This window comes from Saccopteryx bilineata, chromosome 1 (genome assembly GCF_036850765.1).
Source record: "Saccopteryx bilineata isolate mSacBil1 chromosome 1, mSacBil1_pri_phased_curated, whole genome shotgun sequence".
In the NCBI taxonomy this organism is placed as follows: Eukaryota; Metazoa; Chordata; class Mammalia; order Chiroptera; family Emballonuridae; genus Saccopteryx; species Saccopteryx bilineata.
This window is the reverse complement of record NC_089490.1, coordinates 257,504,398-257,525,484: the sequence shown is the minus strand read 5'-3', so window position 1 is coordinate 257,525,484 and position 21,087 is coordinate 257,504,398.

Below are 21,087 nucleotides of genomic sequence, written 5' to 3'. Positions count from 1 at the left end.
TTGTATGGTGCTGAGGATGCATTATATACATATATGTCCCATCGATATTCAAGTTAGTGTTTCTTGGTGCTGTTTGGGGACCAGCACCCTTAGTCTTACTTGAAAGTTTGTGAGAAATGAAAATTCTCAGGCCTTATGGTGAACTTACTAAATCAGGGGTCCAGGAATCTATGTTAACAAGCTCTCTAGGTATTTCTCATATAGTATAAGAACCATGGTCTCAACTCACAGCTGTGTGAATGAACGGCCAGTGATGGGAGATTAGACCTGCTCTTTCTAGTTCCCAGGAGAAGAGAATCAACCTCCCGGGCAGCAGGTGATCACGCTCTCCTGGCCGAGCAGGTGGCATCTCTGCCTATGGTCCTAAACTAGTGGTGGTCAACCTGGTCCCTACCGCCTACTAGTGGGCGTTCCAGCTTTCATGGTGGGCAGTAGCAGAGCAACCAAAGTATAAATAAAAAGATAGATTTAACTATAGTAAGTTATTTTATAAAGATTAATTCTGCCAAACTTAGTGAAAATCTGATATAAAGTACTTGGTAAGTAATTATTACTATATGCTTTAACTTGCTGTAACTCTGCTTTATAAATTTTATAAAGTTAAGTTACTTCCCTACTTTATAAATCACCATTACTGTGGAACCGGTGGGCTGTTAGAAAATTTTACTACTAACAGAGATACAAAAGTGGGTGGTAGGTATAAAAATGTTGACTACCCCTGTCCTAAACAGACAATTTTTCTGAAATCATCAGCAAGGATTACAGACCAAGCTTTACCAGCTGGGAGATTTTCCTGGGAGGAAGTCCCAAAGTTTCTATTCTTTTCTCCTATGGGGCTTCTTGCCCCAAAACCACTTTGCAACAACCAGTCTGAAGAGCTTGTAATGTGGCAATGCCACATTCTTGTCTCTGTTCATGTGTGGGTTTCTGAACCTTCAGCAATCTCGACCTGACCCACACCCAAGGCTCGGCTCTGACAGTGAACAAATTTATTGAGCACTTGATAGGTGCTAGGTTTCCTGAACTATCCCCCCGCTGTAACACCTCCTCTGCCCACTGTTGTCCATTCCCTGTGAAGTCCTGTCTTTGTGACTGCCTGACCCACAGGAGGGCATTCAATCACCAAAACATAGGAAGCAATAGCTGAGGCCCCCTAACCGTATCTGTTCTAACAGTTTTCAAACTATTCAGTAAAATACCTTATTAGAACACCTACATATAAAAATGAGACAAAGCAGTATTTTAACTAGTATGGAAAATGCATTTCGCAGTTAAAGTTAAATCATAGGTTAAACAATGAGTATTAGAAGGCTGCTTTGATCCCCCAAATTAAAGTTAGATGAATAAAAGCAGTCAGATCTGTCTCTGTGTCCAGTTTATTTTGAAATGGTTGGTTGCAAAACATTGGGGGGGGGAACTTCATTCAGATAAGCAGTTGCACATGGTGATTTTTTTTTTAAAGATAACTTCCCTTGCAACCTGGGGATATGCTTTGTGTGAGGCTTACTCACAAAGAAGTGTTTATATGGCATTATAATTATAATGAACATGTTGGAAGTCTCCAGTGTGTTAAAAATTGGCATATGTAATATTTGATTGTGTCTATTTTTTAGAGTTGGAAAAATATTTTAATGCAATCTAATTCACATATCTGTGGAAACTTTGAGGACCTTCGCAGCCCTCGGGCCTCTACAAAGCACAGCAGTCACAGATGAAAGACCAAGACAAAAGAGTGAAGTCACTTACTCAGGTTCCATGGCTTTTTGGTGTCAGAGTGTGGCTGCATCTCATGTCACCTGACTCAGGGCTTTTCTTCTATGTTTCACACGGACATCTGAGCTGCCCCCATAGATTCCAAGTGCCTGTGCTCAGGGCCAAATCCTCTGGATTGAAGCTCTGTTTATCCTGCTTAGATGAATTACAGTGTGGAATCTCCCCAGAGCCATCTCTCCTTTTCAGCTGAAGAGTGCCGGACAGGGAGCTGGGCCGGAAAGAAGATGCTGCCTCTCCCTGTTATCGGACCACAGGCTGGCATACACAGTCCTCTTAAAATAATATGGTTTTTCTTCCAGCAGCCGGGGGTTGGAAAGCTCATCCCGCCCTGCTCAGCTTTTCTCTCATCAGGCCCAGCCCAAAAAGCACTTGCTCAGTCAGATGAGCTGCACCTGGCATGCGCTCAGTTTAGCGAACAAAGATATTATTCTAGCAATGTGGAGGGCAGGGGCTCGGAGTAAAAGCAAATCAATCCAGGCAGCCACAGATTGCCTGGGGTACGGCAGGCTGCCTCCCTCAGGTTGTTTCTCCCAGCAGCACTCTGGTTGGTGACTGGCTCCCAGAGAGGAAGCCTTCACCGGGTGAGGGCAGAGGGCTCCCAGAGAAAATGGGTCTGCTCTAGCAGTGTGGCCGCTAAATGGACAAAAGTCTCACAACCTTCCCTCCATCTCAGCAGCCTGGCTTCCCTTTCTGCCCCAGAGACCTGGCAGCAGCTCTTCCCATAGGACTTGGTGGTGGAGTGTCTCCCTCTGCCACCTCTGTGCAACGCTGCAGATTATACAGCTTTCCGGTATGTATGTCATTAGGGGAGGGAAATTCAGTCATGCAGGCACCAAACAGCTCACCCAGTAAAGCCCCTCAGGTCTACTAGCAACTTGCTGTGCTTGAATTTTTCCAACTATTTTTGCAAGGTGGAATTTAATTTAAAAAAATATGAGGACCCTGTCAGTAAAACAGAAAGAGATGGAACACAGTGGTTTAGCTGACACTGATCCCTCTAACTGCCCCACTTTATGAGGGAAACAGGCCAGGACTGTGATTTATTCTTACTTCCTGTTAGAATTAGAATCAAGTGGGTTGCTTTAGTATTTTTGTCTCTCACAATGAAAAGTAATAAATTTAAGCAAGCTATTATGTTCAGACCTAGGCCTAACCTTTCTCACACACTCACCCTATAGAAGGTATTGCTGATTGCTTCCCCAGTATTCATTCTCTTACTCCCTGTGAGAAGAAACAGTTGGCAATGTGCTCAGGTGACAGTACTCACATCTCTATAGTCTCCTATACATAGGAACCACCATGTCACCCAGTTCTGGCCAATCACATGTAAGTAAAGTCTACAGGGTGGGGCTTCTATGAAACTGGACAGATTCAGATAGGATAGGAATTTGCATGCCCCTTTTTTGGGCTTATTCTTGGTTGGAATGCAAACAAGATGGCTGAAGGCAGACCAGTCACCTTGCAACCATGAGGATAAAATTCTCACTTAAGGAATTGTAGAGGCCTGGCCAGTTAGCTCAGTAGTAGAGTGTTAGCTTGGGTGTGGATGTCTCGGGTTCAATTCCCAGTCAGGGCACACAGAATTGCCCATCTGCTTCTCCACTCCTCCCCCTCTCACTTCTCTCTCTCTCTCTCTCTCTCTCTCTCTCTCTCTCTCTCTCTCTCCTGTAGCCATGACTCAGTTGGAGTGAGTTGGCCCTAGGTGCTGAGAATGATTCCATGGCCTCTGCCTCAGGTGCTAAGAAGAGCTTGGTTGCTGAGCAACAGAGCAACACCCCAGGTAGGCAGAAGATTGCCCGATAGTGGGCTTGCTGAGTGAATCCCGGTCAGGGCACATGAGGGAATCTGTCTCTCTGCCTCCCCTCCTCTCACTGAATTAAAAAAAAAAAAGAATGGCAGAGTAAGCTGCTAAAAGTGGTGTGGGTCCTTGATGGCTTGATTTGAACAGTTGTAATGGTTTTTGATTTCTCGCATAAAATCTTTCTCAGCTGAGCAAAATAAAACTCATTTGGCTAAGACTGTTTAGGGTTCCGTTAAAGACAGCTAAATGAAATTCTAACCAATTTCCTTTTAAAACACAAACTTCACACCATCACTTTAGGCCAAGGAATGGTCAGTCCTGCTGGTAGACAGAACAGGACTCTCTTTTCATAACAGGAGGAAACTGGGGCAGTGGGAAAGTATAACGTAACCTCCCTTGTGCTGAACCAAATTTTACTCCTCAGCCCTCGACTTCCCGAACATTTCAGCAGCATTTGGGTAATTGGCTACTTCCTTCTTCTTAAAATTTCTCCTTCCTTTCTTTTGCAATATGACTTCTCCATACTTTCCCTTCTGTTTTTTTGACCCACTTTCTGATCTCTCCTGTACAGTATCATGTCATTAGCAAATAATGATAGTTTTACTTCTTCTTTTCCTTTTTGGATGCCTGTGTTTTAAATGCAGGTGTCCCCCAGGGTCTCCCCTTCTCTTCACACCCCACACTTCCTCCTGTGGCAATCTTATGTCTACCCATGACATCCACTATCACTGCCTAGAATTGGAATGAAATGGTATCTATTGACATTGGAAAAAGATGTCTATCATGTACTGCTAAGAGAAAAAAAACAGCTCACAGGACAAGATGTGCTGTTTGACTCCATTTCTATAAAGTGGGAGGAAGAAAGGAATATATGCATAGAAAAAATATCTGAGGAGAAAAAAGATGGCCATGGAGTAGGCAGACATTCCAACTGCCACCTCTCAGGACCAAATTGGATTACAACGTAATTTAAGAACAATCATCTTGGAAAACCAACTTTGGACTAAACCAAGAGGACTATATAACCAAGGATCACCGAAGAAGCCACACCGAGACTGGTAGGAAGGGCGGAGATGTGGAAAGGGCTGCCCCGCTTTCAAGAGTGAGCAGTGTCCCTGAGGGACTCTCATGGCAGGGTGGGTTGCCCTGAGAGGTGTGGGTCCTCATCCCCAAACCCGGAACCTCAGCCTAGAGCCCCAGAGCCTAGAAGAGGCACCCAGACAGCATTCAGCTGTGAAAAGAGCCGGATTTCTGTCGACAAGAAACAGACACACCTCTTGAACATGGGCTCCATTTTAAAGTACCTGTGCAGAAAACGTCATTCACAGACACCTACTCGGGGCTCTGGCGGGGGAAAGCTGAGAGGACTGGAGTTGCAGGATGAAAGTGTAAGGTTGGAGGCTCAGGGAGAGACACTGTGGGGGACAGTCACCGGAACCCCTGTGCTGAGTCATTCTCCAGTACTGCACTCACCATCTTCCTTCAGTGGAGCAGTCCCCTCTTTTCTGGCATCAGCCTGGAGAAAAGCTGCTACTCCATCCTCAAGAGTCTCTCCTACCCTAGGGATGGCGAAGGGTTGTTCTGAGAGGCCAGGAGGCAGAAGGCATGTCAGTGACTCAGTTTTCTGGACTTGAGACCGGAACTCCCGCCCACATACTCCAAGTCTATGACTGGTGCTTACACCTCACAAGGACTCAGCTGAAACCATCCAGAGAGGGGGTAGACCACGCCTCTGGGTCTCAGAGGCCACACCCACCACACTCCTGGGACCTCACCCTACTGAGGTCTATGAAAAAAGGCTGGACAGACTGATACCTGGGGCCAAGGGGTGGAGCCACACCCACCACCCTTCCTAATCCCTGAATTGCCGCAGGCTCTAGACTCTAGCAGAGGTTTTTTCAGCGGCTGAGCCCAACAAGCAGCCAGCAGACAGGCTGCAGGAAGCGAGACTTAGGGAAACTTGGCCATTTGGGTGGACTTTACCCCAGGTCCAGAGTGGGTATGCAGCTGGTATTTCCATGTACATCTGGGCCCAGCAAATGCATCCTCAAACTCTGGATTGCTTGTAACTCCAAGAAGGTTTCTGAGGGCCAGTCACGGGCAGTGTCTTTCACTGGTCTGTGCTGGGTTCCTGCTAGAGAGACCCAGGGCAGGCACATCTCAGAGCCAGCTGTGGAAAGCATCGGTTCAGGACTTAACAACCCTTGCTAGTATGGTATCCTAAGAAAAAGTTCCTCACACCAGGCCCGGCTGAGGTGAGTTCTACTCTTTGTGATCAGCACAGGCACAGATCTCATGTGCATTGGATAGGGTGGAGCTTTACAGTCAGCCAGTCTGGGTGCTGGCTATTCTGTCCTGCGTGGCTAGGTTCCACAGGGGAAAGGGAGAGATGCCTGGAGCATGGACACTTAATGAGTCCCTGTGAGTCTATTGTTGGATCTGGTCGAAGGGCTTAGCCACCTTTGGGAGGTGCACAGTAAGCCCCAGGAGAGTACTCTCTCAGTCTTCCTCCTGAGATAGGGTCTCAACAGCTGAAAGAACTTCTGCAGAGGGGACTGTCGGCCACACTCAGTCTGAACCTGCTGCTGGCCTTGTTGGGGAGAAATAAAATTTCAGTATCTAGCAATGGCTGACAGATCAAGATCTGGAGTAGGGACCACATTCCTTGTACTGAGCTCCCGACTTCAGGAGTCTCTCGGTCAGGAGCTCAGTACAAGGAAGACTCCTGAAGTTGGGGTTCTCACAAATATTGTATTCACAACCTCAGCTGCCCAAACCCAGCAAGCGTGCAACCAGTAGATGGGTTGGTTGGGTGAGGCCAATTTGAGCCCACACTACAGTATTACTACAGAAGACTCTGTGGGAAGACCAGGCAGCTGCAAGAGGAGGACGAGCAGCTGAAAACTGGAGACAAATTTTACAGACCTTGGGGGTTTTACAGAGCTGTTGTCATCTCTAAGCAGGAGTAAGCTGATCCTTATATAAAGGTTGACCCCTCCCACACTACCTGGACACAGAAAATGCAGACACAAACAGAGAAAAGTGTAGTAGCTATAGACTGGTAGCCCACAGCAGGTTACAAACAACAGCTGAAACAAAGCTAAGAGAACTAGAACCAACATTATTGGTATGGGTGGCAGACAGTACCTACCCTAGACTCAACTACCTACCCAAGCAGCACACCCAAAGGTTGGAGTCTAGCAGGCACCAGACACTGTGGAGAATAAATATGCCCAACGGGACAGACATAGTGTGTAATACACTTAATCAAGGTTGATCCTTATAGCCAGCCAGCCTGAAAAAATAACCGTACTCATGAAAGTACCAAATGCATCTAATACTCACATACAATAAGAGGGAAAATAGTACAATCAAGAAGCATTCCTAGAACAAGGAAAACAAGTGGCCTGGAGGACAGTACCACTGAGCCCATCTTCTTCATTAAGACCACAGAAAAAAATTTCAAGTCAGACAGTGCTACCTAATACACAGACAAAATGGGCAGACAGAGAAATGTAACCCAAATGAATCAACAGGAGAAATCCCCAGAAAAAGAACTGAACGAGATGGAAGGAACCAAACTACTAGACACAGAGTTTAAAATAATGATTTTTAGGATGCTAAAGAATCTTAGAGCAACAATGGATGGACATAATAAGTACCTAAATAAAGAGATAACAAGCATAAAAAGGAATTGAAATAATAAAAAAAGAACCAGTTAAAAATGACAAATACAATATCAGAAATGAAAACTGCACTAGAAGGAATTAACCACAGGCTAGACAAAGCAGAGGATCAAATCAGCGATTTAGAGGACAAAATAAATGAAAGCACGGAAGCAGAGCACCAAAAAGAAAAGAGGCTCAAAAATTCTGATAGACCTCTAAGAGAGCTCTGTGACAACATAAAGAGAAACAATATTTGCATCATAGGGGTTCCTGGAGAAGAGAACAAACACGGGATAGAGAACCTGTTTGAAGAAATTATAGCTGAAAATTTCCCTAAATTGATGAAGGAAAAAGTCACACAAGTTCAAAAAGCACAGAGAGTCCCATTAAAGAGGAACCCAAGGAGGCCTACACCAAGACATGTCATAATTAAAGTGCCAAAATTAAGAGACAAAAAAAGAATAATCAAAGCTCCAAGAGAAAAGCAGTTAATTATCTGCAGAGAAACCCCCATAAGGATGACATCTGACTTCTCAACAGAAACACTTGAGTCCAGAAGGGATTGGCACGAAATATTCAAAGTGATGCAAAACAAGAATCTACAACCAAGACTTCTTTATCCAGCAAGGTTATCGTTTAAAATTGAGGGAGAAATAAAAAGTTTCTCAGACAAAAAAAACCTCAAGGAATTCATTACAACCAAACCAGTACAGCAAGAAATGTTAAGGGGTCTGCTTTAAAAAGAACTAAGAAAAAAATATCTAGAAAAAGAGGATTGTAGCCTGACCAGGCGGTGGAGCAGTGGATAGAGCATCAAACTGGGATGTGGAGGACCCAGGTTCGAGACCCTGAGGTCACCAGCTTGAGCGGGAGCTCATCTGGTTTGAGCAAGGCTTACCAGCTTGAGCCCAAAGTCGCTGGCTCGAGCAAGGGGTCACTCGGTCTGCTGTAGCCCCCCCCCCATCAAGGCACATATGAGAAATCAATCAATGAACAACTAAGGAACCGCAATGAAGAATTGATGTTTCTCATCTCTCTCCCTTCCTGTCTGTCTGTCCCTATCTGTCCCTCTCTCTGACTCTCTGTCTCTGCCACACAAAAAAAAAAGAAAAGAAAAAGAGGATTGTAGATTTAAAGAATAAAGTGTCAATAAACAAGTATATATTAATAATAACCTTAAATGTACACGGATTAAATGCTCCAATCAAAAGACAAAGGGTAGCTGTGTGGATAAGAAAACAGGACCTATACATGTGCTGTCTACAGGAGACCCACCTCAAAACAAAAGGTAAACATAAACTGAAAGTAAAAGGATGGAAAAAGTATTTCACGCAAATGGAATTGAAAAAAAGCTGGTGTAGCAATACTTATATCTGACAAAATAGACTTTAAAACAAAGGCTATATTAGGGATAAAGAAGGTCACTACATAACAATAAAGGGAGCAATCTAACAGGAGAATATAACCATTATAAATATCTACTCACCTAATATAGGAGCACCTAAATATATAAAGCAGATTTTGATGGACATAAAGGGTTAGATCAACAGCAATACTATAATAGTAGGGGATTTTATTACCCCACTAATATCAATGGATAGATCCTCCAGGCAGAAAATTAACAAAGAAAGAGCAGCCTTAAATGACACATTAGATCAACTGGATTTAAAAGATATCTTCAGAACCTTTCACCTCAAAGCAGCAGAATATACATTGTTTCCAAGTACTCATGGTACATTCTCTAGGATAGACCACATAATAGGACACAAAATGAGTCTTAATAAATTTAAGAAGATTGAAATCATATCAAGCATCTTCTCTAATCACAATGGTATGAAACTAGAAATTAACTACAATAGAAAAACTGAAAAACATTCAAACACTTGGAGGCTAAACAGCATGTTATTAAATAACAAATGGGTTAACAACAAGATCAAGGAAGAAATAAAAAATTTCTTTGAAACAAATGAAAATGAACACACAACAACTCAAAATTTGTGGGACACAGCAAAAGCAGACCTGAGAGGCAAGTTCATAGCATTACAGGCATACTTTAAGAAGCTCAAATAAAAACTTAACCTTGCATCTAAAAGAACTAGTAAATGAGCAACAAATAAAGCCCAGAGGAAGTAGAAAGAAAGGAATAGTAAAGGTCAGAGTGGAAATAAATGACATAGAGGCTAAAAAAACAATACAGAAGATCAATGGAACCAAGAGCTGGTTCTTTGAAAAAGTAAACAGATTGATGAACTTTTAGCCAGACTCACCAAGAAAAAAGAGAGAGGACTCAAATAAATAATATTAGAAATGAAAGTAGAGAAGTAACAGCTGACACTGCAGAAATACAAAGGATTGTAAGAAAATACTATGAAGATCTGTATACCAAAAATATTGGACAATCTATGTAAAATGGATAAATTCCTGGAATGTTCCAAAGCTCAATCTAGAAGAATCAGAAAACCTAAACACACCGATTACAACAAATGAAATTGAAACAGTTATCAAAAAACTCCCAGCAAACAAAAGTTCTGGACCAGATGCTTCACAGGCAAATTTTACCAAATATTCAAAGAAGAACTAACACCTACCCTTCACAAGCTATTTCAAAAAATTCAAGAGGAGGGAAGACTTCCAGGCTCCTTTTATGAGGTGAGCATAATCCTCTTTCTAAAACCAGGTAAAGACAACACAAAGAAAAAAAAGTATAGGCCAAAATCCCTGGTGAACTTAGATGCTAAAATTCTCAACAAAATATTAGCAAACCAGATCCAGTAATACATGAAAAATATCATACATCATGATCAAGTGGGATTTATTCTGGGGAGGCAAGACTGGTACAATATTCACAAATCAATAAATGTGATTCATCACATAAACAAAAGGAAGGATAAAAATCATATGACAATATCAATAGATGCAGAAAAAGCATTTGATAAAATCCAGCAGCTATTTATGATCAAAAACTCTCAGCAAAGTGGGAATACAGGGAACATACCTCAACATGATAAAGGCCATCTATGACAAACCCACGGCCAACATCATACTCAATGGGCAAGAATTAAAAGCAATCCCCTTAAGATCAGGAACAAGGCAAGGGTGCCACCTTTCACCACTCTTATTCAACATAGTTCTGGAAGCCCTAGCCACAACAATCAGACAAGAAGAAGAAATAAAAGGCATCCAAAAAGGAAAAGAAGAAGTAAAACTATCATTATTTGCTAATGACATGATACTGTACATAGAAAAACCCTGAAGTCTCAGTCAAAATACTACTAGACCTGATAAATGAATTTGCCAACATGGCAGGGTATACAGTTAATATTCAGAAATTAGTGGCATTTTTATACACCAACAATAAACTGTCTGAAAGAGAAATTAAGGGAAAAATCCCCTTCACTATTGCAACAGAGGAAATAAAGTACCTAGAAATAGAGTTAACCGAGGAGATAAAAGACTTGTACTTGGAAAATTATAAGACATTTATAAAAGAAATCAAGAAAGATGCAAGCAAGTGGAAGCATATACTGTGTACATGGAAAGGAAGAATAAACATCATTAAAATGCCTATATTACCCAAAGCAATGTATAAATTTAATGCAATTCCTATTAAAATACTAATGGCATACTTCAAAGATATAGAATAAATATTCCAAAAATTTATATGGAACCAAAAAAGAACACAAATATCCTCAGCAATCTTGAAAATGAAGAATAAAGTAGGAGGTATCACACTTCCAGATATCAAGTTATACTACAAGGCCATTGTACTCAAAACAGCCTGGTACTGGCATAAGAACAGGCATACAGATCAATGGAACAGAACATAAAACCCAGAAATAAACCCACACCTTTATGGTCAATTGATATTTGACAAAGGAGGTAAGAGCATACAATGGAGTAAAGACAGTCTCTTTAGTAAATTATGTTGGGGTAATTGGACAGGTACATGCAAAAAATAAAGTTAGACCACCAACTTACACCATTTACAAAAGTAAACTCAAAGTGGATAAAAGACTTAAATGTACGATGTGAAACCATAAACATCTTGGAAGGAAACATAGGAAGTAAGCTCTCCGACATCTCTCATAGCAGTATTTTTGCTGATTTATCTCCATGGGCAAGTAATGTAAAGAACAGGATGAACAAATGGGACTATATCAAACTAAAAGGCTTTTCAAAGCAAAAGACACCATGAACAAGGGTTATTAGCAAGGGGTTAATAACCAAAATTTATAAAGAACTTCTAAAACTAAACACCAGGAAAGTAAACAACCCAATTAAAAAAATGGGCAAAAGAAATGAATAGACACTTCTCCAAAGAGGACAGATGGCCAATAGGTATATGAAAAAATGTTCAACATCATTAATTATCAGAGAAATGCAAATTAAAACCACAATGAGATAACCACCTCACACCTGGCAGAATGGAGCTATTTAACAAAACAACACACAGTAAGTGCTGGCGAGGGGGTGGAGAAAAGGGAACTCTCCTGTACTGTTGGTGGGAATGTAGACTTGTGCAATCACTGTGGAGAACTATATGGGATTTCCTCAAAAAATTCAAAATGGAACTGCCTTTGACCCACCTGTCTTATTTTTAGGAATATATTCTAAGAATACCAAATCACTGATTCAAAAGAAGAAATGCACCCCCATGTTTATTGCAGCATTGTTTACAATAGCCAAGATCTGGAAATAGCCCAAGTGTCCATCAGTGGATGAGTGAATTAAAAAGCAGTGGTACATATACACAATGGAATACTATGCGGCCATGAAAAAGAAGGAAATCTTACCTTTTGTGACAGCATGGATGGATCTAGAGATTATTATGGTAAGTGAAATAGCCAGGCAGAGAAAGACAAGTATCATATGATCTCACTTATATGCGGAATCAAATGAGCAAAGTGAACTAAGGAATGGAATAGAGGCAGAAGCAGGGTCACAGGGACCAGAGGGACAGCAGTCAGAAGGAACGGGGATGAGGAGATGGGATCAGAGAAGGTAAAGGGATTAGTGAAACTATATATACATAACACAGAGATACAGATAACAGGACAGCAAATCCTAGAGGGAAGGGGGAGGTATATAGGGGAGGGGGAAAAGACGGTATAAAAAGGAACACAGGGGTGGGGGTGAGGGAGTTATATTCAGTGGGACACGAATCCATGTAAACACAATAAATTAAAATTTAATAATAAAAAAAGAAACAGAAAAAAGAAAATATATTGAAAGGCTATGGAAACAAAATGTTAACAGTGGATGGGTGTTAGGGATTAAAATCCTTAATTTAAATCTAAAATGAACACTTTTGTCCTTAAGGGTTGAGAGGACATATACGTTGTTTCAATGGATTTCCAGTCATTTCTGAATTATTTTCTCATCTATACCTTATAGCTACTTTCTTGTCCTGTAGACAGTAATTTATTTATTCTTTTGGTGAGTGTTTATTGTGTGACTGCTCTGTGCTGGGAGCATTGTAAAAACCATTCCCAAGTGCAGGAATTCTCACTGGAAACCAACTGGGTATGTACTATCTTATTTTTATTTCTATGTATTGATTTGAGAAAGAGAGAGAGAGAGAGAGAAACATCGATTTGTTGTTCCACTTATTTATTCATTTATTGGTTGACTCTTGTATGTGCCCTGACTGGGGATGGAACCTGCAAACTTGGCGTATCAGGACAGTGCTCTGACCAACTAGGCTGCCCAGCCAGGGCCTGTGCTATCTCATTTTTAGGTTGACAGAAAAAGGGCATCGTTTACATAGTCACACGGAAGGAGTTTTTCACAATATGTGTTATGCAGCCGCTCCCCCGGGCATGTTTCCTGACTGAGCACCAGGCATCACACCCAGGCCCAGGCTGATTACTCCTCCATGGGCCCTAGAGATGTTCCTGGAGTGGGAGCTTGGCCCCCAGAACCCGCTGGGCCTGTCTTCTCTGGGCACTCTATGAACATGACATCCCAGGATGTTTGCCAACTTTCGTGATCAACTCTAAAAGCGCTAAAGCAAAAATTAAAAAAATAAATAAAAATTGTGTGTGTAGGAGAAACAAACAAAAACAAAAAACAACAAAAACGAGTCCATATATCTATAGGGAATTTCTGTTGCACAACCCTGACCTCTGACCGTTATCATCTCTCTCCCTTCCCTGCCATCCAGCTGCAATTCCACTAAGCTTTGCACTTACAAAAATACTCAGGTGATATAAGACAACTCTTGCCTAATGTGCAGAATTGGATGAGATGGTGAGCAGGCTCAAACTCCGTACTTCCACCAGCAAACCTACAAACCCCAAGGCAGCTGGGCTTCTGCTTTCCACCTCACCTCCTGAGTCAGTGAGGAAAGCTGCCTTCCCCGCTCCCCAGGCTTGTTCTCTGGAATCCAGCTTCCTGCCTCTTCAGGACTCTGTCTGCCCTGATCATCCCCATTCTCTCCTGTATCTTCAGCTTCTCTTCCTCTACACTAGTTCTGTCTCCTCAGCATTTAAATGCACTAAAAGTTTCTTCCAACCGGGGACACACACTGAATGGATTAATTGTGTTATAAATTTTGGATGAGGACGGAGTTCCATGCTGTTCAAGCTGCATCTCATGCATCAGGAAAGTGCTAGGCCTTCTGGGAGTGATAGGCCCATTAGTTGATTGCTTTTGTATTGAATATGTGGGAACACTTTTTTTCAAATCTGAGATCCCCCCTCTGTTGCTGGCAGCAGAGCCCGCCCGTGGTGGTTAAGCACTCTGGCTCTCTGGATTCCTCCGATTCCTCTTGTGCTCAGGGTTGCTCCTCTCCCACTCCTGGGCAGTTGCTGGCTGGGCAGAATGGCCGGTAATAGAAGCTGCCAGCACGCACTGTGTACAGCATTCCAGTTACTCCATCCTCGAGGAAGAGTTGTCAGAGCACGTTGGCTCTATATGCCACTGACCCTTCCACTGGCGGGGGGGAGGGGGAGTCTGTGTGTCTAGTTCACTTTAAATGAGGACCACTTAAATGTGTTTTATGTCTAAAGTTCAGAGCACATCCTTGGTGCCTAAGTGGGAAATACTTGGAAAACTGGCTGAAAAATTCATAAAAGTTATTTCCACTTTCTGAATATAAATGTTCGTTAGCATAATTTTACCCATCCTTTGGAATAAAAGGGCTATTTTTTTTTTTTTACTTAAACCAGAGTGAGAGAATTCTGACCCCTCACCCCCCATATCTTACATTTACCTAGAAAGAGAGCTGAGCAGGGCTGGAATCGCTGTCCCTGAGGAGGAAGGGATTCATTCAGGTCACCCTTCTGGGGGCTTTCAGATGGGCAGGAGTAACAATTTGCTTAAGAAGTTGGCCACGCTTCAGGGTTTTGGAAGAATCTAGCATGACCTCAGTGCCGCAGGGGTATGTTGTCAAGTCTTATATAAAAACCAGAAACTCGTCACTGTTGCAGCTCCTTCACCATCATCACCCAGTGCTCTATAGTGTCTGAGGCTGAGGTAACCACAGCACCGTTCTGCCAGCTTCCATGGGACATTTTGTAAATTTGTTTCTGAGTCTGGCCTTACACTCATTGGGGTGTAGAGATTTTGAAAAGTGTTAGTGTTTATCCCCAACTTCCCCAGGTCCACAGCCCCCTGCACCCCACTGCACCAGGTCTCCTGGGCACTGCACTCCGACTAAAGGATGCCAACCCCATGGTCCCAGCGAATCCTGCCTGAGCTGATCTGCTGATGTGTTCCTTTGCACCGAAAGTCAAAGCAGAGGTCTGAGAAAACAATTAGCCTTGAAAGACACCAGGAGAGGCCTGAGAGAAGCCCCTGCTGTCTGTTACAGACAGAGGTGACAGCTTTGGACAGCATGCTTGTTTATCCATGTCTCAGGTACGTGTGTGCATGTGTCTGTGTGTGATCTTTCTGCCTCTGCCCAGATGTGAGTATGGGCTTTGTTGATAACAAGTGATTTTGACTTTGAGGGTATCATGTGTGCATAACCTCTGGTGTATGTTTGTGCAGGTCGAAAGGACACATGTTGGTGTCTGGTCGCACACATTATCTTGACCCTTTCCTGTGGCAGCTCGTTCCTTAGGAAGGGAGAACAGCTCCTTGAATATTTTTCGCCGTCTTTTCTGTGTGCTCCGCATGTCACTGCCTTCTGGACCATCCAGCTCCCTTTGCAAATTCTCCCTTCTGGGTCAAACTGCCAAAATCCACTTGTGTTTCGACTCCAGCAGCTGGATTGACTTGCTTTCAGTTTTAATAGTAGGAAAATCTATTGGTTCTAGCACTCCCTACTGCCTATTTCCCAGATGAATCTTTCTTGGGGCAGAAGGAAAAAAAGAGTCAGACTGCTTTGGCTACATAAATAGATGTGACATTCAAACCCAGAGCTAAATGGAATTCTTGAACTTTTGCAGGCTTGTGCAATGACCTATAAAGTCAAAGTCACTAGTGTTTTCTAATTAATAACTTGTATGCAGTAACTCTAATGCTTTAAAAAAAAATGAAAGAAACAAGGAAATGAAATACTTTGCAGTCCTGGCTACCTACTGAGATTTATTTAGATTCTGATGAGGGTTACTTTCCTCTGATGACATTGATGCCTTTTCTTTGAAAGGAACTGCTGGCTACTATGGATTTTGCAAACAGAATTCAGAAGGGAGGGCAGAAAATATTTCATGATGGCATGACTCTGAGCCAAGCATAGCTTTCACTGACTGGCTGTCCCACTGGGTCAGCATCCAGACAGAAGGGCGTCAGTTATCAAATGCGAAAGCAGAGGGTGAGGGGGTTCCAGAGTAAAATCGCCACCCTGCAAATATTAGGTGGTAAGTGGGATGCTCTAGAGCTGAAATAGTAAGACCGTGAGGACCATAAGGGTAGATGAGAGTGTCAGATATTCCAGAAGAGGGTTAGGGAGGGAAGGGTTTTGGCAGAACCTCAAGTGCTAACCCAGTTTTACTGGTTTGGGTGAGAAGTACGCTTTCTATATAAACTGGCCATCCAGGGCTGGGAGAAAGGAGAGAAGAGAAACCTTAGCAAAAACGGGTTTCTCTGACCCAGGCACAACTCAGTCCAGGAGGGGCCGCTGAGTCAGGGTGGGGCGGGGCTTCCTGAGATGAGAAACTGCCCAGTGCTCACAGCCCGGGTGGAACCCAACAAGCCAGTTGGCCCATGCATCGGTTCTTCCTGCCTGCCACACAGAGGGGATTCTCTTCCTATGTTACACAGTAAATTCCCCTGTAATTCCAAAACACAGGTAACAGCTTGGCCCCGGTGAGAAATAGCTGGCTCCGTGTTTCCCCCCAGTATAATTTCCTGTCCATCCGGCGAGGGGCCCTGCCCACCCCCCTGCAGAGCTCGGGAGCTGGACTGAGAGGGAAACAACAAGGCTGATTCATGTTTGTGATTAACTTCTCACCTAATGCTGTAATCCCATACATGGAACCGGGCCAGCTGTCAGGGTTTGGTTGCGAGCTCAGCTCTCTGCGGAAGGGTGGGTGGCTGCGGACTCTGCACCAGCCTGGACTCCAGCCACCCTGCCAACGCCACCCTCTGCAGGCGGCTTCTCAGGACGCCTCTCTTCTGGGGTCCCGTTCTCTGTCTCTGCTGTCGATGCTTTCCCTCTGGAAACCTGAGGCCATTTTATTCATACCTCCTTCTTAATACTGGCCTTTTCTTCATCACTTCAGGGTGGCATTCTCTTATGTTCTCTTTAAACTTTCTCAGGTGCCAAGCCCAATGCCCGCTGCAGGTTTAGGGCTCAGGAAATCACAATGAACTGAATGGCATGGAGGACCTCACCTGAAAGACTGCACTGAATGGAAAAGAAGCCCAAAGAACATCCTGGCCCTTGTCTGTGACTCAGCTGGCCTAGACTGGCAGGGCAGACACGACCTCCCTCCGCTTCTCTCAGCGCTAATCCCGGCCCCTTGTTATGATAAACTACTTGCTCCTTGCTCAACAGTACATTCAGGAACTGGACTGCTGCCAAGGAAAACTCAGGAGCAATGGTAGGTCTATTGAAATAAATTAATGCCCTATGATGAATACAAAAAACAACAACAACAAAAAAAACAAAACCACAAAAACCCAGTGCTAGTTAATAAGCCTTCATGCCAACAAAATCACATGGTTATTTAAGAGGAGGAGTATTTACATACATATATTTTAAATAATAAGACTCATTAAAAAAAAAAGATCAAGCTATTCACAACTGATTTAGCCAAGTAAATGCGGTCTCTTCCAAGCTGATAGCAATACCTTGAAAAACTCCAACTGCTTAAAACAGCTCTATTTTTTTTCTAAGGTGCTAGTGCAGGAGGAACATTAGATACCTTACTTGATAATCAGGCCTTTTGGTTTCAAGTCCTAAATGATATCACCCAGCTTGGTTACTGGCCTGGTTCACCAGACTCAGCTCTAAATTATTTTTGACAATTTCCAAAAATTAAATCCACCTTCAAAAACCCCCAAATCTTTGTTCCTCCTCAGGAGTGCAAAACAAGGCATGGTAAGTTTGAGAGTTCCAGAGCCATTCCAAAATGGTTCTGAGCAAGAAAAATATCAGTGTCAACCTCACAGGTGACTACTGTAAATAGTAAGTTCTGATTTATTTGTTTGAAGGTCTGTCCCGTCATTTTAGAATCAGAGTTCTGTACAGACTGTCTTCAGGTTCGGTTTGCACAAAATAGTTGGCCTGAATCAAGGAATTTAAACTTTGAATACCAGACCAGCTATGACATTTGCATTAGTGGGAGCCTTTGCAAATCAATATGAAAATATGAGCAGCCCACATGGGTGTTTCAACAGCTGGCCACCCTGCAGGAGACACATGGAGTGAAATAACTAAAAGCAGCCTCTTTCCTTCTGATCTGGCATAAATCACTCTGATTCAATTTCGCGAAAGGGAGGCGAGCAGTGTGCAGAAGTGATGGGCCAGTCCCACCAGTAAATGGCTAGTTGAGAACCTTGGTGTCTCTGTGTGGTGTTTGGGGGTGGGCTTTGCCTTCATAACAGTAGAATGCCACAACCCACTTCCAGATGGGAATCAAAACACTCCCAGCACTAACTCTGCTTAATGCAGATCAAACTCCAAAGGCCTGGCCCTAAGAGGAAAAGCTCAGCTGTGCTACACTTTGGGGGACTAACTGGGGCAGAAATTCCTGTTCCCCACGACTTAATTGATGTGGCCCCAGGAGGTCCATCTCTTCTCTTTCTTTTTCTTCTTCTCCTGCCTCCTAAGAACTCTAAGTGAATTGAAGGGCAATGATTTACCATGTAAATTCCCACTTGTGAAGCTAAAGATCTGTTTCTCCCACTCCACCTAAGGCAGTGAGAACAGTAACTCCCACTTCTCCAGCAACCCCAGGACAGACACCTCCAAACCCTAAAACCCACCTGCTTTGTCACCCTCAGTTTCTGGAGTCCACTTTCTAGACTGAAGGTGATATGGGAGAGGTCCGATTCAAGAACTTTCAGGTTAGTAAAGTTCCCGCCGGTACAGCCTGGAACGTGTCATCACTGAGAGTAAGCACGCATGCTCACACTCCCTGGGAGAATATACTGCTGGTCGACTCCCTGCATGACTGAGGATAAATCTGCCCAGAACTGCAGAAGAGGGCAGACAGTGAGGAGAAGAAAATGGTGGTCTACACCCAAAAATGGCCTTGGCCATGAAACCCATAAGCAGACATAATCAGAGCTGACACTTTTTTGAAGCCCAGGTGTCCCCTAACCTACACTATAACATAGCCAGGTGGTGGCAGGTCTGAGGCAGCAATCCTATTGCCCACTGTTCTGTAAGGGGAAGTTATTGAAATACTTACCACTGTGCTAGGGTCTACCGGTTAGTGGGGAGTGGGTGGGAGAGTGGGTTTTAAGGGGCTTCCATTCCACTTAGGATGGTTGAGAGCATAGACTGTGAACTAAAGTGCCTGCATTTGACTCTGAGCCGTATTGCTTACTATGGACTTTAGGCAGTTTAACATTTCTGTGCCTCAATTGCTTCTTTGTAGAAAAGGTATATATATAGTACCTTCTATGTGAACTCACTGTGAGGATTAAATGACTGTGCTATATAAGGATTAGCTATTGTCAGTTGGAGAGATAAGACACATCAAGAGCCATCTCCCAGAAGAGTGAGGCCATGTATGCGGATGTGCAGAGTTTACTTTGGATTCAGAGGGAAATGGCCATCTCCAGGGATGAAATGGGCAGGATGGACTTCTCAGGAGAGGTGGGGCTCACGTCAGGACCCTGGGGATGGTCTAGTCTGATGCTTTCCTCTTAGCTAGACTAGTCTCCCATGAATATGGGCCACCACCCCTCACAAGGGTAAAAGCCATGCCCCCCCTTCCCCCCGCTGGTTACCAGCTCACTTGTTTTTTGGTTCTATCTTTGATTCCTATGCTTGTCCAGATGCTATTGGACCAGATGAGAGGTTTCAGTTCAGGTCAACAAACTTGACAGTGTGCGGAGCTGATAGTGAGTGTCGAACAATACCAAATATCGCCCTCAAGAAGCTCCCCAGTCTGTGAAAGACAAGGAAACAGTTTTAAAAGCCTCTGTGTTGGGAGCACAGAGGAGGAGGGCACAGCCCAGGGCATAGAGAGGTCTGCTACCCATCAAGGGTGACTGAGAGGAGCCAGGGCCAGGCAGCTGAACTGGACAGGTACTAGGGGAATAGCAGTCAAAAGGAAGTGCTGGAAGTTTAATGTGGACACCCAACAGTCTCTGTGAACACTGGGTGGGATTTTCCTTTTGCTGCCCTCTTCCTGCAGCTGCTCCAAATGCTCACCAGGATTTGCCTGAGGCTGAAGCAGAGGGCCTGGAGTGGGACGGAGCTGACCAGCACCGCTGTGGGGCTGGTCACAGGCCTCCCAGTGGGCCTGCTGCTCCAGACGGGGTGGGGTCAGGTGGAGGATGGAGGTGTTTGTGGAAGGAGACCCAGCAGAAGCAAAGACTGCAACAGGAAGGCAAGTGGAGTTGTGGTAACAGCACCAACTTTTAAAAATATATATCTTTCAATTTTATTTGTCAATTATAGCTCAATAAAGCTACTCTGCCATCTCAGCACCAACTGCAAAATTGGACCTCTCCTATCAGTTAGCTCTGTCATCTGGATTAAGTTGCTTTGCCCCTCTTGAGTTTTGATGACAAATGGGCATAATAATGGCTCATGGAATAGTTATGAGGACCGAGTGAGAAATATGAGAAATACCTACTAAGGCCCTACTATGTGCACAGCTGGAAGGGATTGTCAAGGTCCCAGCCCCACTTTCTCATTCCCTTGTCTGTGTTTATGACAATTCTGAATGGCTCTTAGAACAAATCAGGGAACTCAAAACACCTCTCTTTGAATGGCTTTTAAAAAGAAGCCAGTGTTTGTCAATGATTAGGCAGTGAGAGTGTTGGTCTTTACCCCAGCAAGAGCCAGTGGGCTGTTACTGTGCAGACTTTCCCGGAGGGTCCTACTGTGATAGGAGGGCTGGCACCTGGCCTGAACGGAGGGCCTGCTGGCTGGGGGTTCCACTTCCTGCTTAGATTAAGGAGGTGGCTAATTAGGAGTAATTTTGTCCTAACTGAGTGTTTTGCGATATGGATACCTGCTCAGGAGAGGCTACATGCAGACCACTGAGTCATTCCATGGAAGTCATGAAACAGCCATTGGACCAGAGCATTTCCCCACCACCAACCTGTCCCCTTTGATGTCTCAAGTGAAATGCTCCTGATTCCAGTGCCAGCCCTAAGCCACCCATGTCCCCTGTTACTGCAACTTGAATCGGCCTAACCTGAGATGTGGAGCCTGAAAGTTGCCCAAATAGAAGAGGAGATAAAGAGGATAAGAATGTTTTATTTTTCAATGTG